General features: G+C 41.6%; 1 pseudogene; it reads right to left on the reverse strand.

Moving 5' to 3' along the window:
- Positions 1–3,730: 3,730 nt before the first annotated feature.
- LOC101714104 (protein mono-ADP-ribosyltransferase TIPARP pseudogene) lies at positions 3,731–5,703 on the reverse strand (annotated as a pseudogene).
- Between the last annotated feature and the right edge of the window lie 297 nt (positions 5,704–6,000).

The raw sequence follows: 6,000 nt of genomic DNA on the forward strand, positions 1-6,000 counted from the left end.
AGTCTAATATTATTCTAGTATGACTGCGATTTTCTTCTTTGAACTCTTTGAAAGTCCAAACATAAAACTCAGGGAACTCAAGCTGAGTCCTGAAATAGGCAGATTCCAATCTAACTCGACCGGAGAAGGCAAAGGAAACAGGAAGTGTGTAAGTAAGTAAGAAAGAACAGGAAGTCTGGGTTAAGCAATTCAGGGTCAGCATAAATCCTAAAGAAGACTTCAGTGAACTACATCCAGAGCCATGTGCAGGCAATCACAGTCACATAGGATTCTGCCAGAAAGGCAAAATTGCTCCAGCATTTGGACAGTGGTCAGTGTCTTTAAACCCTTTACTGGAAAAGATGGATTAATTGTAACAACATTCAATTTGTGAAGAAAAATCATTGCATAGATGTGAGCACACTTTCAAGATAGAATACCTTAACAAATGAAAAGAAAAGATACATTACTCTGTTCAAAAGAATTTACAAAAAAGCCTGAAAGTAGGATATTTACTTGTGAAATATCATATATCCTGCTATACTGAAAATATGAAGATATTCAGCCTACTGTGACATGCAGCATCGTATTAGAGGGCCTGGCAGTGAACTATATCAAGAAAAACTTAAAATATAAACACTCTGTTATGAAATGAATAAAACTGTTAGCACTGATGGGTGACTATGGGTGGAAATTTCCCCAAAAACTCTGTTGATAACATATTGATAAGATAAGAGGATGAGAAAGCAGGAGATGAAGCAAGCGGAAGGGGGTGGATGTTGAGTAAAGGATGTGGATAGGAATTGGAATTAGAGGAAACACATATAGCTAATATACACGTGAGACAACACACAACGTAAATACTGACCAAAACCTGAACGAGATTCCAATCCATATCATTATATTTAAAAATGCAAGCCTCTGATAATATACAGAGCCAGAGAGGACACAAATGCCCAAACTCTTTCTTGTATGCTGGAGGATGTGGGACAGCGAGGTACATCTGTGCAGCCACTTGGGGAAACAAATGACCATTTTCTCCCCACATGTCAGGCCTGCTCTCTGGGAAACAAGCCTGCTCACTAACTGCCTTCTCTGGCTTAATGACAACCACCCTGTTAGTGGCTTTGCTAAGCTGTGAGGCAGCTTATTGACACGGCACCTGCTTTGCTTTGATGTTCTTTTTTCTCCTCCTTCCCTGTAGGTCAGGATGAAGTCCAGATCTCACTGCTGGGAAAGTTGTTGACCCCTCTTCCCTCAGGGAGCCTTGAAAACCAGATCCTCAGGACTGTTCTTTTCGTTATCAGCAACTGATTGCTGTGGCTTCAAATGATCCATTTCAGCCATGCGTATTGATGTTCTCTTCATCCCTGCTCCTTGCTTCCATGAATACTTTTCTTTTTAAAGAATTACCATAACTTTTATTTTTCTTAGTTTTGTTTAAAAAATAAATACGTCATAAAGCTTTTGTTTCCTTTCGGGAGAAAACATGGAACAACTTTCATAAAATCAAATAAGTAATGGTAAGGTGTCTTAACTTGAAAAGACTGGAAATCACTGGTTTACAAGTTGTAACTGAATGAAAGAACAACTGCCACAGTTGCCCGTTTCATGCCAATGGCAGCAAACAACAGGATCAACTAAGGCAAAAATAAATAACTGTGTGGAAGCCCTGGTAAGTGCTTAAACAGATGGATTCACTGATGCACCAGTATAGCTGTATCTTGCTTTAAACAACACAGAAATTCTTGAAAAGTTTTGGGTAAATGACATAACCACAAACATACTAGGAGACTTTATATCTGAAGGAATTCTGTGGTGAACAACCATGTCCACTTTAGTAAATCCAGGTATTTGCTTTGCTTAAGTGAGGGATATCCAGCTACTACCTCTCTAACCAGAGGCAATATAGCACATTCACCTAACAGAGCTCCAGCTGGGCCAGTGGCACAATTTCTAGTTTGTGTTCTATTAAGTAGTGTAAGATACAGAATCAGCCAGGGAACCCAGCTGCATCTGGGAAAGCAGGCATGGGGTGGGATTACCACCTTTAACAATAATTTCAACCCAACAATTCCTTTTGAGAATCTACTTTGTGCAAAGCATGTAATAAACCTTATCAATTTGGTTGAAGATGTATTTCCTTTCTTCAAAACTGTCAGGGCAAGTCTAGCACCCTGAAAGAAAGTAATACTGTCCTTCTAATCCTGACGACTGGCTTTAACCAAATTATCTGCCCAATTCCTTCAAACTAAGGTGGATGATAATGGAAGAGACTAGGTTTCCCAAGACCAAAGTTTGACAATATGAGAATCATGTTTCATATGACTGGTAAGTGGAGGATTTTGTTGATGACAAAAATTCTCAATGCAGAGCTTCTTAAGAATTTCTGAAAGGGCAAGATGCTTTTCCGGGGGAACACGGAGACCTAGAAGGAGGCCTTCACCCAGGCACTGGTGGCCTCGGTGGGACGCACCTGGGGACATTCTTGTGCCCCTCTTCCTGTCCCTTCTTCCCTGTTTCTGGCCAGTACAAGAGAGCGAATACTCAGGTCGTCCAAGACCTGCGTCTCCAGTTCTGAACACCCTGGCGCCGCCTGCTTCCAGTGGGCGGTGCCTGGGATGCTCGGGTCTCAGGATGGCCCTGCTGGCCCGGGCCCACACACCCCTTAGGGGCCCCCGAGAGGGACATGACTTTGTAACCCCAAAGGTGGGGTGACAGTATCCAATCTTCTCTTCATAGACCTCACGGGTTGAACCCTACATCTTGTCATGATAGTCTGGAATAATTACGCACCCCATGCTGCTCTGCTCCATGTTCGGAGAGTTAAATTGTGATGTTTGTATGTGCCAGGACCTCACCGTTAACATTGTTTTCTTTAAAGCACTCAATCAGGTTCCAGGTGCCTCTTAGAGAGACACTGAGAAGGCTTCACATGAAGGTGCTCTGACTTGTGAACCCCAAGGAAAGTGAGGCTCCTACCTTTCAAATTGCTTAAACAATGCTTTATTAATACCAACTGTATAGCTTGCAGATTGCCTCTCTTTGGTAATAAGTAAATACATGCTGCTTTTATTATCTCATCAAAAAAATTTTCAAAAAATTTTCTAAAGCCTTAAAACTTTCTCTAACAGAACATTGAATTCCCAAGCAAACTGCAAAACAGTTAAAGTCACTGATGTTCTCTGATTAAGTGATATATTTCAGTTCTGCTGGTACAAATAAAAATTTCTTTGTACCTACCAAAATGTCATGCATTTATACTACATCAAAGCAGCCATGCTTTGAGTAGGAAATAAGCATGCTAGTGTCAGATCCAGTCAGTTTCATCAATGTAAGGAAACAGAATCCCCACTTTGCTGGTAGCCTCTATTTGATTTAGCCAAACTTCTAACAGACCCAAAAAACCATTAAATTCAGTTGTGCTGTTCAGTTTTTCTTGCTTTTTTCTCAAATGCTTCTAACATTCCTGCCTATATGTACAAGTGTGAATGAAGAGTATGCAAACTTTAGTCTTTCCCACACTGAGTACACTAACAACAATTAGTAAATAATTAAAGAACAAGTGGTCATTTTAAAACTTGCTTTTCTTAAAAAAAAGAAATTTAAACTTTCTAGCATTTAAAAAAATGGGTCTGAAAAGTGACCTATCTCTGTCCATTGCTGTTCCCCACATAGTCCCACCCATTCAAAACCTGCCACAAACACTGGCTTGTGTTTATACCAAATAATTTAGCAGTACCAAGACTTTTCAAATGGAAATAGTCTTAATGACTTCTTCATACTGGATAACAAAATAAGGGTAACTCTGGTCATCATTAAAAATGACAAAAGTCTGAGGCTCAAAGAAATTATCCACACAAGAGTCATACAGGTCACTGGTGACACTGCCAGGATTGACAGGAGGGGGTCTTCTCTTGCCATGACTGCCCACTGTGTATCTGCCAGTCAGCACTTTGGCCAAAAACATGAAATGGACTCCTTTGGAGGGCTTCTTAGAAAAGTTATGAGAGTAGCTTGCTTTCTTTGCAAAATAACTGCCTTGTCCAAACATTGTAACATGCTTTCCACAGACTTGAGGATCAGAGTTGTGCTTGCAGATTCCGTCTACCACATCCTGGGATGTTCCATGAAATAAATGTCTCTCATTGATTATTCTGTCATGGCCAAACATTTTCCTATTCATATATTCTTTTTTCCTTTTATATTTCTCCCAAAGAAACTGGTTTTGGACTCTCAATGTTTGTAAAATTCTATATTTAAACTCAGGTACAGTCTTATGAAAAAGATTGTAAATGATTTGGTAACTTTTGTCCTCTGCAGAAACAGGTACTTGAAAAAAGTCCTGAGATGGATGCGTATAAACCCAAGTTTCAGGATAAAAGTTTGCTGAGGTGACGCCATCTGGGCAGATGATTTGTGATGATGTAGTTGCTTCAAGAGGTGGAGGAGCCTGAGTGAGAACCCCACCAAGTGTCTGTAAATATGGAAGTAGTATAAAACAAGAGCGAAAGAAGGGTCTCCTTTTTATTTCTCTGCTGAAGAATGAGTTGTGGAGGATGTAGTGGTTATTCCAAATTATAAATCGGACCTCTGTCAGGCCCCGAGAATTGGCTTCTTCAATCAATCGAATAACAGACTGAGGATACTCTCTCCATCCAAAGTGCTCTCTACAAAAGAATTTCCAAACTGTATGGTAAATGGAGTTAACATTGCTAGGGGGTGGAGTGGATAGCCTTTGTAGTTGATCAAATTCAGTTGTCTCAAACACATTCATGGCATTCAAATCTGCCCAAAATTCTTGTCCTCCATACTTCACTCTCATTCTATTGTTTTCTGCGTTACAATAAAATCTTTTCAAGTGCTCCTGAGAATCATTGGATACACTCTCCCACTTTTGAGTAGTTGTCCTCTTGCTCTGCCAATGATATAGCAAGACCATGTGATCCTTCAAACAATCCCTGCCATAAATACAAGTGCCTTGGAGAAAGTCCATGCAAATTTCAATTCCGTTCTCTTGGTGAGTATGGTACTGTAGCTGGTTTACCAGCTCAAGCATGAGGTCAAGGGAAGCCTCTTCACTTTTATCCTGGAAGAGCTCAGTACTCAACTTATCGCTGGTGTCCAAAATGTACTGGATTATAAAACTGTTGTCTTGGAAAACCCCTGGAACATAATCCATTACTTTGTCTATGCAATCAGGACTACCTGGAACATCACTTGAAACTGGGTGCAAAAGGTCAGTCTGGAAGTGCCCTGCTGTAGAGTCTGCCACTGTTCCACTGATGGTTTCTGGTGAAAGCTGTGACGCTGGATTGGAACCACTTGTTCTGGAGCATCAGTGGAAGGATGGCCTTCTGGCATTTGGCTCCCGACATTTGTCCCATCAGGAATCAGAACAGACATACTGTTTTCTGTAGGTGAACACGATGAATAAATCTCCAGGGTTTTTTCACCAGAGGTTCATGTAAGGTGCTTTTATCTGCATTCTGGTCTCTAGATCTAAAAACTTCGTCAAGTGAGCCAGACTCTGGCAAAAGTGTTTAATATTGGGCTCAAAGACCTCAGGGTTCCAGTTCCCAATCTCTTCTGATCCTGCTTTTTCTTAAAACAAGTCTTCAATGGACTGATCTTCTCAGAGAGTCTCATTTGGCATGGAAAGTCATCAGGAGAGGGAGGCTGTACTACACAGTCTGGCTCAGGTCCAGTGGTTTCCATTTCCATGATGTAGGTTAGTTCCAATTGTTCCTCAGAGTCTAAAAATCCTCAGCAGGAGACTGAGAACGGACAACAGAAGCCGCATCGCAGGGTTCAGCACAGGGTTCGGCACAGACCAGCGTCTAGGGGCTGCAGACTGGCAACGCGACCAGCCATGCACTGGCCATTCCGCCAACCAGAGCTCAGAAACCTGCGGACGCGCTCCGGTCCAGCAAGCCTGCCTGTCACCTCAAGGTCTGCTTTAAGTGCCTTCCGGTCGCCTCCTCCCGGCGGCCCCCTCCATGAATACTTAAAAGCATCTCC

The sequence above is a fragment of the Heterocephalus glaber genome, unplaced genomic scaffold (assembly GCF_053883595.1).
Source record: "Heterocephalus glaber isolate CG9 unplaced genomic scaffold, H.glaber_assembly_v1.0 deba00001773, whole genome shotgun sequence".
Classification (NCBI taxonomy): Eukaryota; Metazoa; Chordata; class Mammalia; order Rodentia; family Bathyergidae; genus Heterocephalus; species Heterocephalus glaber.